We start from the raw sequence: 14,580 nt of genomic DNA, 5'->3' as shown, positions 1-14,580 counted from the left end.
AATATGACTCTAAGGTAGTGGAGTCCAGAGTTCTTGGATGCTTTGCCAACATATCAAGCCTGACTGTGCTTCTAAATTGCATGAAATAGCAATCTTTGTACAAAGTTTTAATATTGGGGAGACAGATTGGTCGAAAAAAAGCAGACAGGCGCTGCTGAGATTCGAACTCAGGATCTCCTGTTTACTAGACAGGCGCTTTAACCAACTAAGCCACAGCACCTTTTTTGCATCTGGTCTCCTTTCCTTCCTCATGTAATCATTAAAAAGTGAAATCCACTTTTTTAAGGCTGGGCTTCTGTTGCAATATAACTTTTCAAAATGTTTTCCAATTGACTGAAACTCCATTGCACAAAACGAGCATGTCATTAATCGTCGATTTAGAGTGGACTGCATTGCCCAGTGTGTGCATTGAGGAGCACATGTTCGTCTTTACTGGGGAGCAAGTTTGCACTCATTAATGTGGCAAAACATTCAAATCCGTAAATGGGTGAACATTAAAGTCCTAGATGCTGCAAATCTCTATATCTGGATACGGAATGACTGAAAAAAGTTATGTCTCCAGTGTCAAAATGTGTGTAATGCACTAGTAATTCATTTCCTTTATTGACCAGTGAGGTAGCCATGTATGGAGGTGCTGTAGAGTGAAAATCAAGTTTCAAATGGGCAGTGATCCCTGTGCCTGGATAGCTCAGTCGGTAGAGCATCAGACTTTTAATCTGAGGGTCCAGGGTTCAAGTCCCTGTTCAGGTGTATCTTTGCTTCTTTTACAAAAAATTTAGCAGGAAATATGAATTGCTCATTCTAATATGTGCTATTTCTGATGGCATCGCAACCTTGGGCAATATGACTCTAAGGTAGTGGAGTCCAGAGTTCTTGGATGCTTTGCCAACATTTCAAGCCTGACTGTGCTTCTAAATAGCATGAAACAGCAATCTTTGTACAAAGTTTTAATATTGGGGAGACAGATTGGTCGAAAAAAAAGCAGACAGGCGCTGCTGAGATTCGAACTCAGGATCTCCTGTTTACTAGACAGGCGCTTTAACCAACTAAGCCACAGCACCTTTTTTGCATCTGTTCTCCTTTCCTTCCTCATGTAATCATTTAGAAGTAAAATCCACTTTTTTTAAGGCTGGACTTCTGTTGCAATATAACTTTACAAAATGTTTTCCAATTGACTGAAACTCCATTGCACAAAACGAGCATGTCATTAATCGTTGATTTAGAGTGGACTGCATTGCCCAGTGTGTGTATTGAGGAGCACATGTTCGCCTTTACTGGGGAGCAATTTTGCACTCATGAATGTGGCAAAACATTCAAATCCGTAAGTGGGTGAACATTAAAGTCCTAGATGCTGCAAATCTCTATATCTGGATACGGAATGACTGAAAAAAGTTATGTCTCCAGTGTCAAAATGTGTGTAATGCACTAGTAATTCATTTCCTTTATTGACCAGTGAGGTAGCCATGTATGGAGGTGCTGTAGAGTGAAAATCAAGTTTCAAATGGGCAGTGATCCTTGTGCCTGGATAGCTCAGTCGGTAGAGCATCAGACTTTTAATCTGAGGGTCCAGGGTTCAAGTCCCTGTTCAGGCGTACCTTTGCTTCTTTTACAAAAAATTAAGCAGGAAATATGAATTGCTCATTCTAATATGTGCTATTTCTGATGGCATCGCAACCTTGGGCAATATGATTCTAAGGTAGTGGAGTCCAGAGTTCTTGGATGCTTTGCCAACATTTCAAGCCTGACTGTGCTTCTAAATAGCATGAAATAGCAATCTTTGTACAAAGTTTTAATATTGGGGAGACAGATTGGTCGAAAAAAAAGCAGACAGGCGCTGCTGAGATTCAAACTCAGGATCTCCTGTTTACTAGACAGGCGCTTTAACCAACTAAGCCACAGCACCTTTTTTGCATCTGGTCTCCTTTCCTTCCTCATGTAATCAATCAGAAGTGAAATCCACTTTTTTAAGGCTGGGCTTCTGTTGCAATATAACTTTTCAAAATGTTTTCCAATTGACTGAAACTCCATTGCACAAAACGAGCATGTCATTAATCGTCGATTTAGAGTGGACTGCATTGCCCAGTGTGTGCATTGAGGAGCACATGTTCGTCTTTACTGGGGGGCAAGTTTGCACTCATGAATGTGGCAAAACATTCAAATCCGTAAGTGGGTGAACATTAAAGTCCTAGATGCTGCAAATCTCTATATCTGGATACGGAATGACTGAAAAAAGTTATGTCTCCAGTGTCAAAATGTGTGTAATGCACTAGTAATTCATTTCCTTTATTGACCAGTGAGGTAGCCATGTATGGAGGTGCTGTAGAGTGAAAATCAAGTTTCAAATGGGCAGTGATTCTTGTGCCTGGATAGCTCAGTCGGTAGAGCATTGGACTTTTAATCTGAGGGTCCAGGGTTCAAGTCCCTGTTCAGGCGTACCTTTGCTTCTTTTACAAAAAATTTAGCAGGAAATATGAATTGCTCATTCTAATATGTGCTATTTCTGATGGCATCGCAACCTTGGGCAATATGACTCTAAGGTAGTGGAGTCCAGAATTCTTGGATGCTTTGCCAACATTTCAAGCCTGACTGTGCTTCTAAATAGCATGAAATAACAATCTTTGTACAAAGTTTTAATATTGGGGAGACAGATTGGTCGAAAAAAAAGCAGACAGGCGCTGCTGAGGTTCGAACTCAGGATCTCCAGTTTACTAGACAGGCGCTTTAACCAACTAAGCCACAGCACCTCTTTTGCATCTGATCTCCTGTCCTTCCTCATGTAATCATTTAGAAGTGAAATCCACTTTTTTTAAGGCTGGGCTTCTGTTGCAATATAACTTTACAAAATGTTTTCCAATTGACTGAAACTCCATTGCACAAAACGAGCATGTCATTAATCGTTGATTTAGAGTGGACTGCATTGCCCAGTGTGTGTATTGAGGAGCACATGTTCGCCTTTACTGGGGAGCAATTTTGCACTCATGAATGTGGCAAAACATTCAAATCCGTAAGTGGGTGAACATTAAAGTCCTAGATGCTGCAAATCTCTATATCTGGATACGGAATGACTGAAAAAAGTTATGTCTCCAGTGTCAAAATGTGTGTAATGCACTAGTAATTCATTTCCTTTATTGACCAGTGAGGTAGCCATGTATGGAGGTGCTGTAGAGTGAAAATCAAGTTTCAAATGGGCAGTGATCCTTGTGCCTGGATAGCTCAGTCGGTAGAGCATCAGACTTTTAATCTGAGGGTCCAGGGTTCAAGTCCCTGTTCAGGCGTACCTTTGCTTCTTTTACAAAAAATTAAGCAGGAAATATGAATTGCTCATTCTAATATGTGCTATTTCTGATGGCATCGCAACCTTGGGCAATATGACTCTAAGGTAGTGGAGTCCAGAGTTCTTGGATGCTTTGCCAACATTTCAAGCCTGACTGTGCTTCTAAATAGCATGAAACAGCAATCTTTGTACAAAGTTTTAATATTGGGGAGACAGATTGGTCGAAAAAAAAGCAGACAGGCGCTGCTGAGATTCGAACTCAGGATCTCCTGTTTACTAGACAGGCGCTTTAACCAACTAAGCCACAGCACCTTTTTTGCATCTGTTCTCCTTTCCTTCCTCATGTAATCATTTAGAAGTGAAATCCACTTTTTTTAAGGCTGGGCTTCTGTTGCAATATAACTTTACAAAATGTTTTCCAATTGACTGAAACTCCATTGCACAAAACGAGCATGTCATTAATCGTTGATTTAGAGTGGACTGCATTGCCCAGTGTGTGTATTGAGGAGCACATGTTCGCCTTTACTGGGGAGCAATTTTGCACTCATGAATGTGGCAAAACATTCAAATCCGTAAGTGGGTGAACATTAAAGTCCTAGATGCTGCAAATCTCTATATCTGGATACGGAATGACTGAAAAAAGTTATGTCTCCAGTGTCAAAATGTGTGTAATGCACTAGTAATTCATTTCCTTTATTGACCAGTGAGGTAGCCATGTATGGAGGTGCTGTAGAGTGAAAATCAAGTTTCAAATGGGCAGTGATCCTTGTGCCTGGATAGCTCAGTCGGTAGAGCATCAGACTTTTAATCTGAGGGTCCAGGGTTCAAGTCCCTGTTCAGGCGTACCTTTGCTTCTTTTACAAAAAATTAAGCAGGAAATATGAATTGCTCATTCTAATATGTGCTATTTCTGATGGCATCGCAACCTTGGGCAATATGATTCTAAGGTAGTGGAGTCCAGAGTTCTTGGATGCTTTGCCAACATTTCAAGCCTGACTGTGCTTCTAAATAGCATGAAATAGCAATCTTTGTACAAAGTTTTAATATTGGGGAGACAGATTGGTCGAAAAAAAAGCAGACAGGCGCTGCTGAGATTCAAACTCAGGATCTCCTGTTTACTAGACAGGCGCTTTAACCAACTAAGCCACAGCACCTTTTTTGCATCTGGTCTCCTTTCCTTCCTCATGTAATCAATCAGAAGTGAAATCCACTTTTTTAAGGCTGGGCTTCTGTTGCAATATAACTTTTCAAAATGTTTTCCAATTGACTGAAACTCCATTGCACAAAACGAGCATGTCATTAATCGTCGATTTAGAGTGGACTGCATTGCCCAGTGTGTGCATTGAGGAGCACATGTTCGTCTTTACTGGGGGGCAAGTTTGCACTCATGAATGTGGCAAAACATTCAAATCCGTAAGTGGGTGAACATTAAAGTCCTAGATGCTGCAAATCTCTATATCTGGATACGGAATGACTGAAAAAAGTTATGTCTCCAGTGTCAAAATGTGTGTAATGCACTAGTAATTCATTTCCTTTATTGACCAGTGAGGTAGCCATGTATGGAGGTGCTGTAGAGTGAAAATCAAGTTTCAAATGGGCAGTGATTCTTGTGCCTGGATAGCTCAGTCGGTAGAGCATCGGACTTTTAATCTGAGGGTCCAGGGTTCAAGTCCCTGTTCAGGCGTACCTTTGCTTCTTTTACAAAAAATTTAGCAGGAAATATGAATTGCTCATTCTAATATGTGCTATTTCTGATGGCATCGCAACCTTGGGCAATATGACTCTAAGGTAGTGGAGTCCAGAATTCTTGGATGCTTTGCCAACATTTCAAGCCTGACTGTGCTTCTAAATAGCATGAAATAACAATCTTTGTACAAAGTTTTAATATTGGGGAGACAGATTGGTCGAAAAAAAAGCAGACAGGCGCTGCTGAGGTTCGAACTCAGGATCTCCAGTTTACTAGACAGGCGCTTTAACCAACTAAGCCACAGCACCTCTTTTGCATCTGATCTCCTGTCCTTCCTCATGTAATCATTTAGAAGTGAAATCCACTTTTTTTAAGGCTGGGCTTCTGTTGCAATATAACTTTACAAAATGTTTTCCAATTGACTGAAACTCCATTGCACACAACGAGCATGTCATTAATCGTTGATTTAGAGTGGACTGCATTGCCCAGTGTGTGTATTGAGGAGCACATGTTCGCCTTTACTGGGGAGCAATTTTGCACTCATGAATGTGGCAAAACATTCAAATCCGTAAGTGGGTGAACATTAAAGTCCTAGATGCTGCAAATCTCTATATCTGGATACGGAATGACTGAAAAAAGTTATGTCTCCAGTGTCAAAATGTGTGTAATGCACTAGTAATTCATTTCCTTTATTGACCAGTGAGGTAGCCATGTATGGAGGTGCTGTAGAGTGAAAATCAAGTTTCAAATGGGCAGTGATCCTTGTGCCTGGATAGCTCAGTCGGTAGAGCATCAGACTTTTAATCTGAGGGTCCAGGGTTCAAGTCCCTGTTCAGGCGTACCTTTGCTTCTTTTACAAAAAATTTAGCAGGAAATATGAATTGCTCATTCTAATATGTGCTATTTCTGATGGCATCGCAACCTTGGGCAATATGACTCTAAGGTAGTGGAGTCCAGAGTTCTTGGATGCTTTGCCAACATATCAAGCCTGACTGTGCTTCTAAATTGCATGAAATAGCAATCTTTGTACAAAGTTTTAATATTGGGGAGACAGATTGGTCGAAAAAAAGCAGACAGGCGCTGCTGAGATTCGAACTCAGGATCTCCTGTTTACTAGACAGGCGCTTTAACCAACTAAGCCACAGCACCTTTTTTGCATCTGGTCTCCTTTCCTTCCTCATGTAATCATTAAAAAGTGAAATCCACTTTTTTAAGGCTGGGCTTCTGTTGCAATATAACTTTTCAAAATGTTTTCCAATTGACTGAAACTCCATTGCACAAAACGAGCATGTCATTAATCGTCGATTTAGAGTGGACTGCATTGCCCAGTGTGTGCATTGAGGAGCACATGTTCGTCTTTACTGGGGAGCAAGTTTGCACTCATTAATGTGGCAAAACATTCAAATCCGTAAATGGGTGAACATTAAAGTCCTAGATGCTGCAAATCTCTATATCTGGATACGGAATGACTGAAAAAAGTTATGTCTCCAGTGTCAAAATGTGTGTAATGCACTAGTAATTCATTTCCTTTATTGACCAGTGAGGTAGCCATGTATGGAGGTGCTGTAGAGTGAAAATCAAGTTTCAAATGGGCAGTGATCCCTGTGCCTGGATAGCTCAGTCGGTAGAGCATCAGACTTTTAATCTGAGGGTCCAGGGTTCAAGTCCCTGTTCAGGTGTATCTTTGCTTCTTTTACAAAAAATTTAGCAGGAAATATGAATTGCTCATTCTAATATGTGCTATTTCTGATGGCATCGCAACCTTGGGCAATATGACTCTAAGGTAGTGGAGTCCAGAATTCTTGGATGCTTTGCCAACGTTTCAAGCCTGACTGTGCTTCTAAATAGCATGAAATAACAATCTTTGTACAAAGTTTTAATATTGGGGAGACAGATTGGTCGAAAAAAAAGCAGACAGGCGCTGCTGAGATTCGAACTCAGGATCTCCTGTTTACTAGACAGGCGCTTTAACCAACTAAGCCACAGCACCTCTTTTGCATCTGATCTCCTGTCCTTCCTCATGTAATCATTTAGAAGTGAAATCCACTTTTTTTAAGGCTGGGCTTCTGTTGCAATATAACTTTACAAAATGTTTTCCAATTGACTGAAACTCCATTGCACAAAACGAGCATGTCATTAATCGTCGATTTAGAGAGGACTGCATTGCCCAGTGTGTGCATTGAGGAGCACATGTTCGTCTTTACTGGGGAGCAAGTTTGCACTCATGAATGTGGCAAAACATTCAAATCCGTAAGTGGGTGAACATTAAAGTCCTAGATGCTGCAAATCTCTATATCTGGATACGGAATGACTGAAAAAAGTTATGTCTCCAGTGTCAAAATGTGTGTAATGCACTAGTAATTCATTTCCTTTATTGACCAGTGAGGTAGCCATGTATGGAGGTGCTGTAGAGTGAAAATCAAGTTTCAAATGGCAGTGATCCATCTGCCTGGATAGCTCAGCATCAGACTTTTAATCTGAGGGTCCAGGGTTCAAGTCCCTGTTCAGGCGTACCTTTGCTTCTTTTACAAAAAATTAAGCAGGAAATATGAATTGCTCATTCTAATATGTGCTATTTCTGATGGCATCGCAACCTTGGGCAATATGACTCTAAGGTAGTGGAGTCCAGAGTTCTTGGATGCTTTGCCAACATTTCAAGCCTGACTGTGCTTCTAAATAGCATGAAATAGCAATCTTTGTACAAAGTTTTAATATTGGGGAGACAGATTGGTCGAAAAAAAAGCAGACAGGCGCTGCTGAGATTCGAACTCAGGATCTCCTATTTACTAGACAGGCGCTTTAACCAACTAAGCCACAGCACCTTTTTTGCATCTGCTCTCCTTTCCTTCCTCATGTAATCATTTAGAAGTGAAATCCACTTTTTTAAGGCTGGGCTTCTGTTGCAATATAACTTTTCAAAATGTTTTCCAATTGACTGAAACTCCATTGCACAAAACGAGCATGTCATTAATCGTCGATTTAGAGTGGACTGCATTGCCCAGTGTGTGCATTGAGGAGCACATGTTCGTCTTTACTGGGGAGCAAGTTTGCACTCATGAATGTGGCAAAACATTCAAATCCGTAAGTGGGTGAACATTAAAGTCCTAGATGCTGCAAATCTCTATATCTGGATACGGAATGACTGAAAAAAGTTATGTCTCCAGTGTCAAAATGTGTGTAATGCACTAGTAATTCATTTCCTTTATTGACCAGTGAGGTAGCCATGTATGGAGGTGCTGTAGAGTGAAAATCAAGTTTCAAATGGGCAGTGATCCTTGTGCCTGGATAGCTCAGTCGGTAGAGCATCAGACTTTTAATCTGAGGGTCCAGGGTTCAAGTCCCTGTTCAGGCGTACCTTTGCTTCTTTTACAAAAAATTAAGCAGGAAATATGAATTGCTCATTCTAATATGTGCTATTTCTGATGGCATCGCAACCTTGGGCAATATGACTCTAAGGTAGTGGAGTCCAGAGTTCTTGGATGCTTTGCCAACATTTCAAGCCTGACTGTGCTTCTAAATAGCATGAAACAGCAATCTTTGTACAAAGTTTTAATATTGGGGAGACAGATTGGTCGAAAAAAAAGCAGACAGGCGCTGCTGAGATTCGAACTCAGGATCTCCTGTTTACTAGACAGGCGCTTTAACCAACTAAGCCACAGCACCTTTTTTGCATCTGTTCTCCTTTCCTTCCTCATGTAATCATTTAGAAGTGAAATCCACTTTTTTTAAGGCTGGGCTTCTGTTGCAATATAACTTTACAAAATGTTTTCCAATTGACTGAAACTCCATTGCACAAAACGAGCATGTCATTAATCGTTGATTTAGAGTGGACTGCATTGCCCAGTGTGTGTATTGAGGAGCACATGTTCGCCTTTACTGGGGAGCAATTTTGCACTCATGAATGTGGCAAAACATTCAAATCCGTAAGTGGGTGAACATTAAAGTCCTAGATGCTGCAAATCTCTATATCTGGATACGGAATGACTGAAAAAAGTTATGTCTCCAGTGTCAAAATGTGTGTAATGCACTAGTAATTCATTTCCTTTATTGACCAGTGAGGTAGCCATGTATGGAGGTGCTGTAGAGTGAAAATCAAGTTTCAAATGGGCAGTGATCCTTGTGCCTGGATAGCTCAGTCGATAGAGCATCAGACTTTTAATCTGAGGGTCCAGGGTTCAAGTCCCTGTTCAGGCGTACCTTTGCTTCTTTTACAAAAAATTAAGCAGGAAATATGAATTGCTCATTCTAATATGTGCTATTTCTGATGGCATCGCAACCTTGGGCAATATGATTCTAAGGTAGTGGAGTCCAGAGTTCTTGGATGCTTTGCCAACATTTCAAGCCTGACTGTGCTTCTAAATAGCATGAAATAGCAATCTTTGTACAAAGTTTTAATATTGGGGAGACAGATTGGTCGAAAAAAAAGCAGACAGGCGCTGCTGAGATTCAAACTCAGGATCTCCTGTTTACTAGACAGGCGCTTTAACCAACTAAGCCACAGCACCTTTTTTGCATCTGGTCTCCTTTCCTTCCTCATGTAATCAATCAGAAGTGAAATCCACTTTTTTAAGGCTGGGCTTCTGTTGCAATATAACTTTTCAAAATGTTTTCCAATTGACTGAAACTCCATTGCACAAAACGAGCATGTCATTAATCGTCGATTTAGAGTGGACTGCATTGCCCAGTGTGTGCATTGAGGAGCACATGTTCGTCTTTACTGGGGGGCAAGTTTGCACTCATGAATGTGGCAAAACATTCAAATCCGTAAGTGGGTGAACATTAAAGTCCTAGATGCTGCAAATCTCTATATCTGGATACGGAATGACTGAAAAAAGTTATGTCTCCAGTGTCAAAATGTGTGTAATGCACTAGTAATTCATTTCCTTTATTGACCAGTGAGGTAGCCATGTATGGAGGTGCTGTAGAGTGAAAATCAAGTTTCAAATGGGCAGTGATCCTTGTGCCTGGATAGCTCAGTCGGTAGAGCATCGGACTTTTAATCTGAGGGTCCAGGGTTCAAGTCCCTGTTCAGGCGTACCTTTGCTTCTTTTACAAAAAATTTAGCAGGAAATATGAATTGCTCATTCTAATATGTGCTATTTCTGATGGCATCGCAACCTTGGGCAATATGACTCTAAGGTAGTGGAGTCCAGAATTCTTGGATGCTTTGCCAACATTTCAAGCCTGACTGTGCTTCTAAATAGCATGAAATAACAATCTTTGTACAAAGTTTTAATATTGGGGAGACAGATTGGTCGAAAAAAAAGCAGACAGGCGCTGCTGAGGTTCGAACTCAGGATCTCCAGTTTACTAGACAGGCGCTTTAACCAACTAAGCCACAGCACCTCTTTTGCATCTGATCTCCTGTCCTTCCTCATGTAATCATTTAGAAGTGAAATCCACTTTTTTTAAGGCTGGGCTTCTGTTGCAATATAACTTTACAAAATGTTTTCCAATTGACTGAAACTCCATTGCACAAAACGAGCATGTCATTAATCGTTGATTTAGAGTGGACTGCATTGCCCAGTGTGTGTATTGAGGAGCACATGTTCGCCTTTACTGGGGAGCAATTTTGCACTCATGAATGTGGCAAAACATTCAAATCCGTAAGTGGGTGAACATTAAAGTCCTAGATGCTGCAAATCTCTATATCTGGATACGGAATGACTGAAAAAAGTTATGTCTCCAGTGTCAAAATGTGTGTAATGCACTAGTAATTCATTTCCTTTATTGACCAGTGAGGTAGCCATGTATGGAGGTGCTGTAGAGTGAAAATCAAGTTTCAAATGGGCAGCGATCCTTGTGCCTGGATAGCTCAGTCGGTAGAGCATCAGACTTTTAATCTGAGGGTCCAGGGTTCAAGTCCCTGTTCAGGCGTACCTTTGCTTCTTTTACAAAAAATTAAGCAGGAAATATGAATTGCTCATTCTAATATGTGCTATTTCTGATGGCATCGCAACCTTGGGCAATATGATTCTAAGGTAGTGGAGTCCAGAGTTCTTGGATGCTTTGCCAACATTTCAAGCCTGACTGTGCTTCTAAATAGCATGAAATAGCAATCTTTGTACAAAGTTTTAATATTGGGGAGACAGATTGGTCGAAAAAAAAGCAGACAGGCGCTGCTGAGATTCGAACTCAGGATCTCCTGTTTACTAGACAGGCGCTTTAACCAACTAAGCCACAGCACCTTTTTTGCATCTGGTCTCCTTTCCTTCCTCATGTAATCATTTAGAAGTGAAATCCACTTTTTTAAGGCTGGGCTTCTGTTGCAATATAACTTTTCAAAATGTTTTCCAATTGACTGAAACTCCATTGCACAAAACGAGCATGTCATTAATCGTCGATTTAGAGTGGACTGCATTGCCCAGTGTGTGCATTGAGGAGCACATGTTCGTCTTTACTGGGGAGCAAGTTTGCACTCATGAATGTGGCAAAACATTCAAATCCGTAAGTGGGTGAACATTAAAGTCCTAGATGCTGCAAATCTCTATATCTGGATACGGAATGACTGAAAAAAGTTATGTCTCCAGTGTCAAAATGTGTGTAATGCACTAGTAATTCATTTCCTTTATTGACCAGTGAGGTAGCCATGTATGGAGGTGCTGTAGAGTGAAAATCAAGTTTCAAATGGGCAGTGATCCTTGTGCCTGGATAGCTCAGTCGGTAGAGCATCAGACTTTTAATCTGAGGGTCCAGGGTTCAAGTCCCTGTTCAGGCGTACCTTTGCTTCTTTTACAAAAAATTAAGCAGGAAATATGAATTGCTCATTCTAATATGTGCTATTTCTGATGGCATCGCAACCTTGGGCAATATGACTCTAAGGTAGTGGAGTCCAGAGTTCTTGGATGCTTTGCCAACATTTCAAGCCTGACTGTGCTTCTAAATAGCATGAAACAGCAATCTTTGTACAAAGTTTTAATATTGGGGAGACAGATTGGTCGAAAAAAAAGCAGACAGGCGCTGCTGAGATTCGAACTCAGGATCTCCTGTTTACTAGACAGGCGCTTTAACCAACTAAGCCACAGCACCTTTTTTGCATCTGTTCTCCTTTCCTTCCTCATGTAATCATTTAGAAGTGAAATCCACTTTTTTTAAGGATGGGCTTCTGTTGCAATATAACTTTACAAAATGTTTTCCAATTGACTGAAACTCCATTGCACAAAACGAGCATGTCATTAATCGTTGATTTAGAGTGGACTGCATTGCCCAGTGTGTGTATTGAGGAGCACATGTTCGCCTTTACTGGGGAGCAATTTTGCACTCATGAATGTGGCAAAACATTCAAATCCGTAAGTGGGTGAACATTAAAGTCCTAGATGCTGCAAATCTCTATATCTGGATACGGAATGACTGAAAAAAGTTATGTCTCCAGTGTCAAAATGTGTGTAATGCACTAGTAATTCATTTCCTTTATTGACCAGTGAGGTAGCCATGTATGGAGGTGCTGTAGAGTGAAAATCAAGTTTCAAATGGGCAGTGATCCTTGTGCCTGGATAGCTCAGTCGGTAGAGCATCAGACTTTTAATCTGAGGGTCCAGGGTTCAAGTCCCTGTTCAGGCGTACCTTTGCTTCTTTTACAAAAAATTAAGCAGGAAATATGAATTGCTCATTCTAATATGTGCTATTTCTGATGGCATCGCAACCTTGGGCAATATGATTCTAAGGTAGTGGAGTCCAGAGTTCTTGGATGCTTTGCCAACATTTCAAGCCTGACTGTGCTTCTAAATAGCATGAAATAGCAATCTTTGTACAAAGTTTTAATATTGGGGAGACAGATTGGTCGAAAAAAAAGCAGACAGGCGCTGCTGAGATTCGAACTCAGGATCTCCTGTTTACTAGACAGGCGCTTTAACCAACTAAGCCACAGCACCTTTTTTGCATCTGGTCTCCTTTCCTTCCTCATGTAATCATTTAGAAGTGAAATCCACTTTTTTAAGGCTGGGCTTCTGTTGCAATATAACTTTTCAAAATGTTTTCCAATTGACTGAAACTCCATTGCACAAAACGAGCATGTCATTAATCGTCGATTTAGAGTGGACTGCATTGCCCAGTGTGTGCATTGAGGAGCACATGTTCGTCTTTACTGGGGAGCAAGTTTGCACTCATGAATGTGGCAAAACATTCAAATCCGTAAGTGGGTGAACATTAAAGTCCTAGATGCTGCAAATCTCTATATCTGGATACGGAATGACTGAAAAAAGTTATGTCTCCAGTGTCAAAATGTGTGTAATGCACTAGTAATTCATTTCCTTTATTGACCAGTGAGGTAGCCATGTATGGAGGTGCTGTAGAGTGAAAATCAAGTTTCAAATGGGCAGTGATCCTTGTGCCTGGATAGCTCAGTCGGTAGAGCATCAGACTTTTAATCTGAGGGTCCAGGGTTCAAGTCCCTGTTCAGGCGTACCTTTGCTTCTTTTACAAAAAATTAAGCAGGAAATATGAATTGCTCATTCTAATATGTGCTATTTCTGATGGCATCGCAACCTTGGGCAATATGATTCTAAGGTAGTGGAGTCCAGAGTTCTTGGATGCTTTGCCAACATTTCAAGCCTGACTGTGCTTCTAAATAGCATGAAATAGCAATCTTTGTACAAAGTTTTAATATTGGGGAGACAGATTGGTCGAAAAAAAAGCAGACAGGCGCTGCTGAGATTCGAACTCAGGATCTCCTGTTTACTAGACAGGCGCTTTAACCAACTAAGCCACAGCACCTTTTTTGCATCTGGTCTCCTTTCCTTCCTCATGTAATCATTTAGAAGTGAAATCCACTTTTTTAAGGCTGGGCTTCTGTTGCAATATAACTTTTCAAAATGTTTTCCAATTGACTGAAACTCCATTGCACAAAACGAGCATGTCATTAATCGTCGATTTAGAGTGGACTGCATTGCCCAGTGTGTGCATTGAGGAGCACATGTTCGTCTTTACTGGGGAGCAAGTTTGCACTCATGAATGTGGCAAAACATTCAAATCCGTAAGTGGGTGAACATTAAAGTCCTAGATGCTGCAAATCTCTATATCTGGATACGGAATGACTGAAAAAAGTTATGTCTCCAGTGTCAAAATGTGTGTAATGCACTAGTAATTCATTTCCTTTATTGACCAGTGAGGTAGCCATGTATGGAGGTGCTGTAGAGTGAAAATCAAGTTTCAAATGGGCAGTGATCCCTGTGCCTGGATAGCTCAGTCGGTAGAGCATCAGACTTTTAATCTGAGGGTCCAGGATTCAAGTCCCTGTTCAGGCGTATCTTTGCTTCTTTTACAAAAAATTTAGCAGGAAATATGAATTGCTCATTCTAATATGTGCTATTTCTGATGGCATCGCAACCTTGGGCAATATGACTCTAAGGTAGTGGAGTCCAGAATTCTTGGATGCTTTGCCAACATTTCAAGCCTGACTGTGCTTCTAAATAGCATGAAATAACAATCTTTGTACAAAGTTTTAATATTGGGGAGACAGATTGGTCGAAAAAAAAGCAGACAGGCGCTGCTGAGATTCGAACTCAGGATCTCCTGTTTACTAGACAGGCGCTTTAACCAACTAAGCCACAGCACCTCTTTTGCATCTGATCTCCTTTCCTTCCTCATGTAATCATTTAGAAGTGAAATCCACTTTTTTTAA

General features: G+C 40.8%; 11 non-coding genes across 11 annotated transcripts; all 11 read right to left on the bottom strand.

Moving 5' to 3' along the window:
• Nucleotides 1–146: 146 nt before the first annotated feature.
• TRNAT-AGU (transfer RNA threonine (anticodon AGU)) lies at nucleotides 147–220 on the bottom strand. Its single transcript has one exon. It is a non-coding gene; the product is annotated as a tRNA-Thr (tRNA).
• Nucleotides 221–987: 767 nt separating this feature from the next.
• Nucleotides 988–1,061, bottom strand: TRNAT-AGU (transfer RNA threonine (anticodon AGU)). Its single transcript has one exon. It is a non-coding gene; the product is annotated as a tRNA-Thr (tRNA).
• Nucleotides 1,062–3,512: 2,451 nt separating this feature from the next.
• TRNAT-AGU (transfer RNA threonine (anticodon AGU)) lies at nucleotides 3,513–3,586 on the bottom strand. The gene has a single exon. It is a non-coding gene; the product is annotated as a tRNA-Thr (tRNA).
• A 2,450-nt stretch (nucleotides 3,587–6,036) lies between these two features.
• On the bottom strand, nucleotides 6,037–6,110 carry TRNAT-AGU (transfer RNA threonine (anticodon AGU)). Its single transcript has one exon. It is a non-coding gene; the product is annotated as a tRNA-Thr (tRNA).
• Nucleotides 6,111–6,877: 767 nt separating this feature from the next.
• TRNAT-AGU (transfer RNA threonine (anticodon AGU)) lies at nucleotides 6,878–6,951 on the bottom strand. Its single transcript has one exon. It is a non-coding gene; the product is annotated as a tRNA-Thr (tRNA).
• Nucleotides 6,952–8,550: 1,599 nt separating this feature from the next.
• TRNAT-AGU (transfer RNA threonine (anticodon AGU)) lies at nucleotides 8,551–8,624 on the bottom strand. Its single transcript has one exon. It is a non-coding gene; the product is annotated as a tRNA-Thr (tRNA).
• Nucleotides 8,625–11,075: 2,451 nt separating this feature from the next.
• Nucleotides 11,076–11,149, bottom strand: TRNAT-AGU (transfer RNA threonine (anticodon AGU)). Its single transcript has one exon. It is a non-coding gene; the product is annotated as a tRNA-Thr (tRNA).
• A 767-nt stretch (nucleotides 11,150–11,916) lies between these two features.
• Nucleotides 11,917–11,990, bottom strand: TRNAT-AGU (transfer RNA threonine (anticodon AGU)). The gene has a single exon. It is a non-coding gene; the product is annotated as a tRNA-Thr (tRNA).
• Nucleotides 11,991–12,758: 768 nt separating this feature from the next.
• Nucleotides 12,759–12,832, bottom strand: TRNAT-AGU (transfer RNA threonine (anticodon AGU)). Its single transcript has one exon. It is a non-coding gene; the product is annotated as a tRNA-Thr (tRNA).
• A 767-nt stretch (nucleotides 12,833–13,599) lies between these two features.
• TRNAT-AGU (transfer RNA threonine (anticodon AGU)) lies at nucleotides 13,600–13,673 on the bottom strand. Its single transcript has one exon. It is a non-coding gene; the product is annotated as a tRNA-Thr (tRNA).
• Nucleotides 13,674–14,440: 767 nt separating this feature from the next.
• On the bottom strand, nucleotides 14,441–14,514 carry TRNAT-AGU (transfer RNA threonine (anticodon AGU)). Its single transcript has one exon. It is a non-coding gene; the product is annotated as a tRNA-Thr (tRNA).
• Between the last annotated feature and the right edge of the window lie 66 nt (nucleotides 14,515–14,580).

Source organism: Ambystoma mexicanum, unplaced genomic scaffold (assembly GCF_040938575.1).
Source record: "Ambystoma mexicanum isolate Mex_15411 unplaced genomic scaffold, UKY_AmexF1_1 Mex_scaf1, whole genome shotgun sequence".
Lineage (NCBI taxonomy): Eukaryota > Metazoa > Chordata > Amphibia > Caudata > Ambystomatidae > Ambystoma > Ambystoma mexicanum.
Note: the sequence above shows the minus strand (reverse complement) of the source record. Positions and strands in the feature narration are given on the sequence as shown.